Consider the following 13,318-nt stretch of genomic DNA (forward strand, 5'->3'; position numbering starts at 1 on the left):
CAGACAGATGGCATGGAATGTAAGAGTGCATGGTATAAATGGAACAAACAGAATAGACAATTCGAGTACATGAGACGGGTGTAGTGCATGGGACAGATGGAGAGCACGGAACGGATCGAGTGTGTGCGACAAGTGACATGGGCTGAACCGATAATGCAGGATGAACGAACGAAGCAAGTGGAGCGGACAAAGCGCATAGAGCGGACGAGTGCGTAGAGCGGTGGTCGAAATGTATGATAAGATGTAGTGGAACTATGTTCCCTGCTGGCCTGCACCCACTCCCCACAAACCCATCGCCACAACCCCTCCCACACACAATACAAACCCCCAAACACTTGCACCTGCTGTTTAAGGGAACGTTCAGTGCAGTGCACTGAAAGGGCAAGCTGCAACGTCTTTCTACACTTTTATCCAACCAGAACGCTTTCTTTTTAAAATAAAGGTATAGGAGCTGTAAAACGTTATTTAAAAAAGTAGAGGAGCACCGCTCCCACTCACTTCGACCACTGGTGTTGAGCAGATTTAGGGTGGTGAGCGGATGTAGGGCGTGGTGGTGCTGAGCAGATGTAGGGTTTTGAGCAGATGTAGGGTGCGGTGGTGGTGAGCCAATGTAGGGTGGTGAGCCGATGGAGGGTATGGTGCGGGTGCGGAGCGGGTGGGTGTAGAGTGCAGAGCGGGTGGGTGTAGAGTGCGGAGCCGGCGGGTGAAGTGGTTGGAAGGAACGGGTGAAGTATGCTGGATGGAACGGGTGAAGTATGCTGGATGGAACGGGTGAAGTATGCTGGATGGAACGGGTGGAACATGCTTGGTGGAACGGGTGGAACATGCCTGGAACGGATCGGCTGGGTGGAATGGATGGACTGGGTGGGTAAAACGGACAAAGTGGGTAAAACGGACGAAGTAGGTGGAACCGGTGATGTGGTTGGAACGTGTGAAGATGACGTATGTGGATGGATGATGCATGGAGAAAGGATAACGCGGGTAGAACTAATTAAAGGAGCAGACCGGATGATGAAGGGATGACATGCATAGATCGGACGAGGGGCACTGATCAGAAGGAATACATAGAACCGATCGAACTGATAGTGAGCATAGAACTGAGCAAGTTCATGCAACGGATGGAATGCATGGAACAGATGGAGGGCACGGAATGGACGCTACAAAAATGATAGAGTGCATGGAACGATATGAAGTGCATGGAACTGGGTTGGAGTGCATGGAACTGGGTTGGAGTGGGCTCGATCTCAAGCACCTAAGGTAAACCACCATATCACATCTCCACGCTTACTCTTCTTTACACCACCACTCAACTAGAACACAACGATACTATGACACCATTCGGTATAGCTGTTCTCATACCATCATTTGTCTCATAGTCCCATCACCTTAACTAAACACTGCTGGTTACACACCCTCCAGACTAGGCGTTCTGCTCAGGCCTGACGCAGTCAGAATCGGTCTGAATAACAACCTGCCAGAACAAACACATACTCTTGATCTCTCAACCACCCCACCTACCGATAAGAAGCAGCTATCACACGAATGCCACACCAGCTGCACACATATCCGGTGCTCACAAGCACCTTTATGACTCTCTATTCTCTCTACTGACTTGAACTTCGGTTCCCGAGGGCGTTCAACCTACCAGCTCCTTGAGACCATACCAGTGGTACATAAGGTGCTATATAAATGCAAAGTAACATAACATAACAAAGGTGTTGGAACTTTAACATTTAAATAACAGAAAGGAACATTGATACCAACTTGTGTGAAAGCTACAAAAGAAATATTTGCAAGCAGACATAATTAAACTGGAAATTAAAATTAAGTAGCCAATGATACTTTACTTTTTGAATTGTGGTGCTCTACAAAATTAACCTTTGGCGATGAGAACCCTTGAGATTTTAGACATTTTGCTGGATTGAGAACAGAGTCTGCAGGTTCCTTTGTGTTTACTATTGTCCTTGAAGCTTGGGGAACGGTGTATCCCAAGTCTTGATTGAGACTATATTACCTTGAGTCCGGAGAAGGTAACTCTGAGTTGTTTTGTGGAACTGATTTATTCTTGGGCAAGGGAGCTGAAAGTAAGCTGTGAGCTGGAAGAAGCTCGGGAGTTTAAGTTGAATCTTTTGACTTTGACATCCCTACAGGGTAGTTGTGAGGGCAAGGATAGGTTTTGGACACAAACAGACTTTTAAGTTGAACTCTTTGACTCAGATTTACCTTAGTTTGGTTTAGGTAGGGAATTCCCACCTAAGTATAGGGCAAGTTAGGCTTTCAATCATTCTGACAGTTAAGTAAATAAAGTATTTTATTTTGAACTCTGGGTCTGTGATCTGTGTCCATGCCTTGAAAACTCACGTTGATGAAAGTTCTAAACTGCGTTTTTTCCTCATGTTTTGATAAACTTTCTATCCACTCAACTGAGTTTTCTTTCCAGAGCCTTACTGAGGATGTAATTCAGCTTATTTGTTCCTTGGCGTCAGTACGCCTCGGCCGTCAAAATGACTCCCAGGCCAGGGGTCACCAAAGGGTTCCTGTAATCTGTTTCCCTGTGCAAGTCGCCTTGCTCAGCACTTTGGTTTTTTTCACAAGCTATTAGCAGGTGCTTGTGATACTTAGGAAAACTGCACGCTATTGCAGTAATTTTGTTACCATGAAACACAGGCTTGTTACATGATAGTCTAACTTGAAATGGCTGTCTTTAAATGTCATGCATGGAAACCTGTGTGCCATTTATGGTCAATAACCTATGGAGACTCTAGGTCAGTGGTCTGCAACCTGTAGTTTTTCAGATGTTTGGGACTACAACTCCAATGATCCATCACTATTGACTGTGTGAGGGATGATTGGAGTGGTAGTCCCAAACGTCAGGAGAGCCAAAGGTTGCAGACCCCTGCTCTAGGTAGCGTTTTCAGGGCCGTCATGACCAGATGGCGCTGCATGTAAGAATGGATGTCTGGTATTGACTTCTGAATCCGTATCCTGGGTGAATTGTTTACCTGGGAAGAGTCAAATGTAAGAAACATTCCTGATTGGGTGCCCGCCAAATGTTTGGATGGTGCATTGTGCCTAATTGGAAGCAGAATGTGAATACAGCAACCAAGATCTGCTTCCTACCTTTGTCAAACACTGGTACTTATTCCAAAGCAGCCGGAAGAAGGATTTACTCAATGACATGAAGGTTCTGATGTCGAAGTACTTCTGGAACTTTCACACGCCCAGACCAGAACTACACCATTGCTCCTTTCTGTTGACTCAGCGGACTCGGTCAGGTTACACACCTCAGGACTGCATGTCTTATTGGTTAGCACTTGTAGCCGGTTAACCGGTTTACCTAGTGTCTGGGATCCTTCACTTTCCTGCAATGGACTGGCAGTAAGTAGTATTGCAGATCTACGGCTAATATGGTATCTTCTTACCTGCTGTTGAACCTCTGTTTGCACTGCTTAGGTCACGAAAACTGCAACACTGCATGCCCAACTGCACCAATCTTCATAACTTTGTTAATCTCACTTGGGTCCAGTGACGCCATCCCGGGTCCTTGTGCTGTATTCCTTGACTGCGAGCCCTCGCCAGCATATTTGCACCTTCTTCACTCAACTGGGACTTTTACAGCTCCTTTCTGTTTTCTCTCTAACTTTAGGCTTGCCGCTGGGCTTTGACACCCTGAATACCATTGTGCCCATAAGGAAACATTAGACGCAAAAGGACCACAACAGTAACTTTACCTATGGTTTGGTGTATTGGTGGCAGTACCTGACTGATTTGCAAATGGCTCGTCCCCTTTTGCAATGGCAGGCTAAACAACTGTGATGTGGAAGGTTGCCCAGACTATTGCCAGTGGTTCAGATTAATTCAAAACCTTCCACCTATCACTTTTTGATTTCAGTCTACCTACGGTTTGACAGCACCTTTTCTCAATATTTGCAAGCTTTTCAAGCTGGGCTTATCTCGTTGATTAGCGATGGGATTTTTCTTATTTCTAAAAAGCCTATTTAAATACACTGCAAACTGAACTTTAGAGCAGTGTGGCGGGTCAGAAGGAGGACACTGACACTCTGAGGAAAAATCCAACAAGTGTTTATTAAAGAATAGGAATAAGGGCTAACTTTCCCTATCTCTATGGGGTATTCCTACCTATTGTATTAACTAAAAGCCCGACATCAGTCAGTGTCCACAACTAATGCTAAATGATGGTACCACTATCCTAACAAACTAAGGTCAGGCGCATGACTCCCATCTCCTGATGGATGCTTCTCGCACTTCTCTTCTTTCATCTTTCAAGTTTCTTGCTAATACTTAATTTTCAAATATTCTCTTGTTACTTTCTGTATCAGTTCCTGTAGTTCTCTTTGCAGATTTTTGGCTTTCCTCAGCTCTTTAAGGATTACTTTCTTCGGCCTTTGTCAGATCCTTTGATTCGGGCTAATATGTTCTGGGTAATTGTGGAAAGTGTCCTTTTCAATGTGGTGGTTGTTTTCTATACATGTATGCGTCATCCTTTCTTGGCGTAGTCTGTCTTGTATATCATTTATTCCTGGGACTTCTCTGCCCTTCACTTTATGATATTCTTTCTCTGTTGCATTCCCTTTAATGTTTCTTAAGTAACTGGGTGTTCCATTGATCCTTCTCTCAGGATTATTGATCCTTCGTCTTACATTACAGCTGTTCAACCCTCACACACTCTACACATGTAGTGCAATGTAATCCAGATTGATGACATCACACATACGCAGTTCTACCTGCAGTTTTCAGCTAATTCTTCCAATAAGTTTGCGGCCAGCCATAGGAGATGGCAGTCATTTTCTTTCTCCTTGTTGGAGTTCCAGAAGATTTATGGTGAGTGTAGAGAAGGCATCCTATTCACATTTCCCTATACAACAGTTGGTTAGTATAAATGCAACACTGTACCAGGCTGAGTCGTTATTTTGTAACATTTACCCATCTCTATGCGGGCAGTTTTTTCTGGAGATGCTTTGACTAGTGAAGACAAGGTAGTTAATTTGTACAAGTTTCTTTCTATTATATGCTGTGGCATGTTTTGAATTCATTTAATTTTCACGGGATGAATATGTGGAACACGTTATGTACATATTTATTTTTTCATTTTGTTTTTAGCAGGTGTAGGGGTCAATAATCAGTTCATATGTAGGTATGGAATATCTATATATACCTTATGACACTAGATTGTGCAGGGAGGTGTGCTTGGTTGCTTGCTTATTCTTTTTATTCTGTATTGTTTAGAGAGTTGCCCCTCTGGATGGACACACTGTCTGAAATGCCGATGTTCACACACTGCCTCTGAATTACCAACTGTGAAGCAAAGAGAATCCAGAGAATAAGACCACCTTTATGAAGCAGGATATACTAATTATTAATGCTGTTTTAGATTACAGTTTTGATTACAGTTTTGATTACAGTTTTAATGTGAAGTAGTTTTCACTGCTAGGGTGTGGCCAAAACACTGAAGGGAGTACGCCCGGTTTATATTGTATAAAATCTCTCTCTTTAGCCAACTCTCGGAACTTGAGACTATTAGTCCCATGTATGTCATCATGGGAAATGCTTTAGGTAATCCCTCACAGGAACGGGAGTCCTTGTTCCCTAAGGGGGAGTCTTTTCCTGGTGAGGTGCCTCTACCCCTAGGGAGGGTATTGTGGAGCAGCTCACCTCCCTAGCTTCAGAGATGTAGGTGCCTCCTTTGGGAAGAAGGGACACATTCCCTCGATTCATCACAGCACTTACTATTTAGTGACTTCTGAGGAAGTTGTGGCCTCCCAAGACTCTTCTTTTATTTTTATTTTTTTATTATTGATAACTGAACTTAATCAGTTTTACAAAAAAATACAAAATCATAATACAAATTCTAAACACAAATTCTAAAACGTCTAAGCAAAACATACAAAAGGTAACAGCATTTTGATTTATCTCTTGAAATCCAATTTCCTCCATTAGTAGATATATAAAATAGAAGACCAAATAAAAATGAGAAAAAAGAAAATCAACCTAAAAATGTACCATTTCAAGGAATAAAATCACATTAAAAAGGAGGAAAAGAGGGTTATTACTAACACATCACTACAAGAAGTTTCAACACAGTTAAGGTGCCACCTTGGAAAAATTGATAATAGTGTTTGCTCATCAGACAGTTTTAAGTCGTTCAAAAAGGCAATTGCTGCAATTCTTATGCTTGTTGTTAGCACACAATAGATCATCCACCACAGTGTATCTGGGTTAAGACTCTTAAACTCTTGCAGTACACGTTTCAAGTGTAGTTCACGCTTATCTCTAAGCATCTTATATTCTGTCATTAGGATGATTGATAATCTCACAAAACCGACAAACATTCTCTTATGATATTATACATCTACGTCTTGCCTGTTGATCTTTAGTCATCCATAAACTGAGCCGTAAGCGTAGAAATTGATTCGTATGTGTGGGAGATGGAGATTGGCAAAGATATGGCTCAGTCTGGCTATTTATTTTTTAGCAAAAACAGATTCTTTGGGAAGTCATGATGTAACAAACATTTATCTCTTTTGATCCTCCAGTCATTTTGGAATAATTTGGTTTTAGCCCTAGTATGGTTTTCCCAAGACGATTCTAAAAAGCTACTCATCTGTTACACGCCTGACTGAAGAGGTTATTTTTCTTTTAAATTTCTTTTTTTGTGTTTGGTACGAATACCTTTACAAATATTACTTCATAGTGCATAAAATACTGTTAAAATCCAATTAATTCTTAGAAAAACATAAACACTAAGATACCCTACATATTTACATACAAAAGCAGTATATCTACTTCATAGACTTTTGCATATTGAATAGACTTTCATTAAAACAAACAAGTTTCATCCTGAATTCAACTTCAGGTGTGCTATTACAGATCGAGGAGCAAAAGATAATGTCTAATTCTCCTCTGGATGATTTTGCTCCATTTCATTTAAATGAACCTGCAAAGCTGTTGGGAATCGGGTTAAGGCCAGAATCAGGGCCTGCCTTGTACCACACATGCACTGTGCCCACAGCAATTCTCTTGAGAAATTAAGCTCTGTGTTAAAGAACGACCCTAAGTGTTTTATTTTGAGGACTTCAACAAATGCACAGTAAATCACTAGATGTTTGTGTTTCTTGTATCATCTCTGTTTCACAGAATCTGCATCCTTCAATTCGTACAGCGTTACTGTTCTTGGTCCAATGCTTCATCCTTTCATTTGTGTGAAAAAGATTGAGCTTGAATCTCAAATATAATTTTCTTGCTTTGTTGCATGGAAAGATTGACAAATATTGCAACCTAGGATATTGTTTATGGCTAAAGCCTGTAACATCTGAGTAGGATTTGTAAAATGCATTATGCTCAATATTCTTTGCCCAGTCATACTGAAACCATATCTTTTTTACCGTATTTGTTCGTTCATACAAATCTTTAGGCTCATTAGCAATCAAATTCAAGTAAGTGTTCATTTTTAAGACATATCTCTTTATCGAGGCTGAGTATGCCTTCCCAACCATTTTTGCAAAGTCTTCATAGAATGAGTTAACAGGCAGACTTATAATTTCCCCCTAATTCACCAACTTTCTCCACAAAATCTTTGCTGCCAGGATTGAACCCCAGTTCATGCAAAATCATAGTATTGGGTAATGCTTTTGGTAAGCCCAAGACCTCTTTCCAGATTCTTCCTTGTATTTTGTTTAGCATTTTAGATAAGTCAAGTATACCGAGATCTAATCCATACAAGATAATGGGTTCTATTTTAATAGTGTACAAATCCAAATGGGTACTAATGGAAATTTTGCAGGCCTAAAATCTATAATTTTCATTTGAGAAATGAGATGACTTATTTTTAAATTAAGGGTTCTGCTTCAAATAACAAGTGAATTTACATCAGTCAAATTATATCCCAAATACCTCGTCATAAGTGCCCATTGTACAATCACACCATCCAGCTTCCAATTAAACTTACACATGTTCTTTTTATTTGCAAATACAATTATGGTAGATTTGGAGGGATTAGTCACAAGGTTATGCTTGGTGGCATATGCATAGAACAAGATCAACTTGTTCTGGAGCCCATAGGGTGTCCTGTCAAACAGAATGATGTCATCTGCAAAGGCTAACCAGTTTTTTCTAGCGTCACAATTCAACTGGATAGTTGACAAGTTTTTCCCAGAGTTTATCAATGTCAGCAATATACAGATTAAAAAGTATTGCTGCTATTTGACAGCCTTGTGTGACTCCAATTTCAGTCTCAATGAGATCTGTCACATACCCAGATCTATTAATACGTATCTGATAAGAAGTCTGATTATGGAGTAAGGCTATCGATCCCACCAGATGTGCAGGTATCCCATATTGGATAGTTTTACTCCACAGCAATGAACGAATAACACTATCAAATGCTGCCGATAAGTCTAATGATGCCATGGATATCGCTCCCGATTAGGTGTGATGTGATGTTTCAAGAAGGTGAGCCAAGATAGAAGCGTTTAAGGTGGTGCCCATCGCTTTCTTAAGCCCTACTTGAAAACGGATAGTAGGTGTTTCTCAGCTACGCATTTTTCAAGTTCCTTCAAAAGAAGGGATGCAAACACCTTTGCAGGTACATCGATCAATGAGATTGGGCGATAGTTTGATGGATCATCGATGGACCCTTTTTTATGAATTGGTACAAGTATGGCTGTATGCCACGAAGCTGGAATAATTTTAACAACAAAAAGGAGGTCAATGTAGATTTTATCATTTTCGCCCAACAACATGGATCATCTTTTAGTAGAAAAGGAGGCAACCCATCTGGCCCAGCCAGCTGCCTTTGAATACTTAAGCTTGTTGATAGCCCATATCACATCATCTAAATCCCACAGACACTTACTGGGAATTTTACTGATGTATGCTTTATTGTCGACAGAGGGAACATTTTTAGGTAACATATATTTTTCTCTAATGTATGTGTTCCATACCTGTCCAGTAATAGAGCAGCTAAACTCCGAAAGTGGCTTATTGGTCGGATTCCGAAGTATGTTCCATACATCTTTTGTTTCCCGCTTACATAACAGCCGAATTATATTCTGGTTCTCAGCGAGTGATTTTGACATCTTTAACCTTTTAAGATCGAGTTTATATTTACTTTGGATTTGCTTTTTGTACTTGTTGACTACAGCGACCTCGGCGTATGCTTTTTTTTACCCTTCTGATCTCCCTATTACGTGTTCTTTTTAGTGCAGCAACATCACTGTTATAGCTATTAAGTTGTGCAATTGTTATATTTGAGGGCTGTTGTTTTGCCAGGAGATTTAAATGGTATCTTACCACCGAGGTATTGTGTTCTACCAAAAGTAAATTGTTGGATACATTCTCCATCAAAACCAACTTAGGTTTGTGCATAAACAACTTCACCCGAACATTTAATGTGAGATTTAGCATCATATGATCCCCTAAACGTGAATCATATATGAGCATAGGTACACACATCTCCAATAGGTTTTTTGAAACAGCAGTGTAGTCAGTCAGTGACTTCGACTTCCCTCTCCTCCATGTAAAATCACTTTGCCCATGCGCATGGGGGACTAGATGGAAGCCCCAGTCTATTAGGAAGTCCATCCAGCATCTCCCATGTCCACGGGGCAAATTAATTGAGGAGTGTTGAAATTGACCATATTTGGCTACAAGTGGATCGTCTAGAATAGCATTGAAGTCACCTTCTAGAATCATCTCATACTTTACATTATGTAAGAATGCTTTTTGTAGAATTGCATCCAGGTCATTTATGATCTTTTCTATGGAGCAATTGATAGGATTCCAATACATATTTGTAATGAGGATATGATAATGATGGATAAGCACCTCAGTAATAAGCAATTCATTAGTTGAAGATATGAAAGTAGAGGCAATCTTCACACTATTATGTACCAAGGTCATAAATCCACCCGAGGGTCGGCCCTGTAAACCCCTACTAGCTGTCTGAATATGTGAGGTGAAACCATCCAAATTCAATTGTTTTAAAGCCATAGTTTCTCGTATGAGGATAATACAAGAATTCTGGAATATTGGTTCTTCCGCATGACATTTGATTAAATTGGTAAACCCACAACAGTTCCCACTTAAAAGGGAAAAAAGATGCAAGTTATGAATGCTTTTTTCGTGGTATCAGAAATACTCGTGTTTTTTATGAGCAGTTCTAGCCATGCTAGCCCTTTCAGTGCCTTTACAACTGAGATTAATTGGGAAAGCATGTCTGTGTTTAGGGCTAGATTCGCTACATCTTGGGTTCCTATAGTCAAATTATTTTTAATCTTCTCAGGTTGGTGTTCAATGAACAACGTAGACTCTTGAACATTTTCAAATGCATGCAATTCGTATCCCAACAAATTAAAATTATCTCTTGGTTCCTAAAGCATTTTCGTGATTACCAAAGATTTAATTTTACACAACATCCTGTTATTATTGATAGGTGCAAGTTTAATCCATTCGATATCTTGGGACTGCAGGCTATGCAAAGTGGGAATTTGTTGGAACACATTTAGCAAATAATTGTGATTGATTCTGTCCGTACCGTGTACATCTACCTCACTACACCAGCCAATAAACAATTGCATCTCTTTAGGTACCTCTTCGTAGATAATGACATTCACCCCGTACCTCCCACATCCTATCTGTGCTCCTTCTAACCCCAGGGCATCTGCTATTACACAGTTGATCCTGGATTGCTTCACAGTCACTAAGATTTTCACCTTTCTCTGGGATGCATTGGGTCCCTTCATTACCATTATTTGGTTGCTTATACACTGAGGTAACAGTTTCAGTCTGGACATTTACGGGGTTTTCATTCCTAGGATTACTGTGCTTCAGGCATATGTATGCAGGTTTTGTTTCCAATTGCTTTATGGGACCTGCCAGAGTAATTTCTTTGGCTTGTTGCCCATCACAACTATCTTTCCTAAATGGTCGTTTGGTTGCTGCAAGGTTGGGTTGTTTCATGGGTGCTCCTGAAATAGGATTCACTCCCACTGTGCTTGCTAGACCATCATTTTTTACTGGAATTGTATTGGCAAGGACTTGTAATGCTTTCGTTTGAGGGTGTTTTGTTGTAGTTCGGTTTTGCCCTTCTAGCTGCAAAAGAACTTTAGATTCTGCATCTAGCTGGCTCAAATCCAGTCCCTGCTCCTCGCCCGGGTTTGTCCCCCCGTTGGAGCAAGTCTGGCTGCACTCTCTATCAGCAATTACCCCACTATTGTGGATTTTCTTGCTCGATATTACGTCAGATTGGCCACCCGATTTCCTATTCACTGCTTTTTGTTGGCGTTTTTTTGCTCTTAATTTGCTTTTCGGGACATGAAATATTTCCACTCTTGATTGTCCTGTCTTCTGTTCCTCTGCGGTATTCTCATCATTACCATTTGTGTTTTGAGCCTGTTGCTCAAACAGACGGACTATTAGGTGGGACAATATCAATGTGTGTCTTTTCTTCAGTAACCTGCTCACCCTGTAAAGCCCATTAATTTGCTGGAATCAAATTAGCTTTCCACAGCAGGTTTTCTAACATCAATATTCTTTCATGGTGCAGCTTAGCTACTTTTATGAGTTCAATCTCATCAATCTCTTCTCTGGAGGGGATAAATCCTTCTTGCTTCTGCAAGGATTTTACTTCATCTTTAATGTGACTCATCATTTTTCTCTCTCCAGTTTGTTTGACTAGCCTGTGACGAGTTCGTCACATGTGATTTAAATAGGTTGAACGAATCATAGCTAGTCTGAGTCATAGTAGATGTACGAGCTACTTGGATAGGTCGAAATTTCTCGTGCGCTTGCATGAAACCTTCCAACCTATTCAACTTGCCCGTTATTTCAGCTATGGACCCTTTCATCTCCCTGATAGCAAAGTGAGTGAATTCATGTGCCTTATCTAACAGGTTTAAAATCTGTGTTCGAAGAGGAAACGTATGGCAATTCTGTTCATTCAAATCTAACATGGAATATATTTTCATGTTGAGTTCTATCATATATATGAATGGGCTCTTTTTCGTACGTAACTCCTTTCCGTAGGGAAGGGGTCAAACTCTCCAAAATCTTGAGTTTTGTATTCATTCTGAAGATCACCCACTGGTATAACTGTGGGGGTTTTGATTGCGTTCCTTTAATCACCCTCTTCGAGTGGATTGTGTCCTCCATCGTATTCCTCATCTTAGATATATTCCATTCAGCTTTAGCTGCTTTGGAAAATGTATGATGTATTCCATCCAGCTTAGCTGCTTCGGAATTCTTTTTTCCCGCAGAGGGCTCCGTGTGTCGATGTCGAGTCGATGGTCCCTCGAAGGCCTCCGTCGAGGGTGACGTCATCGGGTATACAAGTAGCATGCACGGCACCCGTTGGCCTCAGTTCCGTTTTTCCGCGGTACATGTTGCTTTGGAGATTCAGCGCGCCTCGAGTTCTGTGACGCAGTGAATATTACTAATATATATCGATATGTCTGTGTCATCGACGCCGACTATGACCCCGCGATCGGGTTTCAAAAAGTGTAAATCTTGCGGTTCGAAAATGTCTATCAGGGACCCGCACAAGCATGTCTGTGGTGTCTCGGGGAAGGCCACAACATGGAGGCCTGTACAAAGTGTCAGGCAATGACAGGGAAGGCCCGTAAATCCGACCGGAAAGCCTCTAGCGTCGAGTTGAGGTCCCGTTAGGCCACCGGTCCTCCTCCACCTCGTCCTCGGACGAATCCCCAAAAAGAATGAAATGCCCCACAAAACATTCTTCCTCCGAAGTGTGCGAAGCATTCAGAGTTAAAATGATGGAGGTGTTCCAAAAAGCAAAGCCTCGGTCCGCGCCTTCTTCGGAAGCCGGCCGGGAGCATCATCGCTGCGACACTCGCGTGCGCTCGAGCCCGGGTGATCGAAGAAGGAAGGATAGAGAACCTTCCAAGCCGCCGAGCGAGAAAGACCGCTCAAGTCGAATCGACCGCTCGAGGTCACCGACGCTTCCGAAACCCAACGCACCTCGAAGGGCAAATCTTCGAAGAGCGCCTCGACACCCTTGAAGCCGGCTCCGTCGACGTCCATTACTCCGTCAGCGCCATCAAGGCCTTTGTCGACCCCGAAGCCCTCGGCGCCAAAGGTTCCAAAGGCTCCAGTTCAGCCAACTCAGCCAGAAAAAAGAAAAGAGAAGGCTGCAAAGCGTGTAATGCCTTCAGGGTCCACTAACCCACCTCTCCCAGAAAAGGTTTTTAAACCTCTTCCTAGGAAGGAAGTTTTCAAGTCCCTGACCTCAATTTTTGAGGAACAGGAGAGATCTGATGAGGAGAATGTACCCTTTGGGCTGGAA

General features: G+C 41.7%; 1 protein-coding gene across 3 annotated transcripts in view; it reads left to right on the plus strand.

Annotated features, from left to right (window-relative positions):
- TARS2 (threonyl-tRNA synthetase 2, mitochondrial) overlaps positions 1 to 13,318 on the plus strand; it is a 1,102,517-nt gene that overhangs the window by 613,604 nt on the left and 475,595 nt on the right. The gene's annotated exons all lie outside the window — the stretch shown is intronic.

This window comes from Ambystoma mexicanum, chromosome 1p, assembly GCF_040938575.1.
Source record: "Ambystoma mexicanum isolate Mex_15411 chromosome 1p, UKY_AmexF1_1, whole genome shotgun sequence".
NCBI lineage: Eukaryota > Metazoa > Chordata > Amphibia > Caudata > Ambystomatidae > Ambystoma > Ambystoma mexicanum.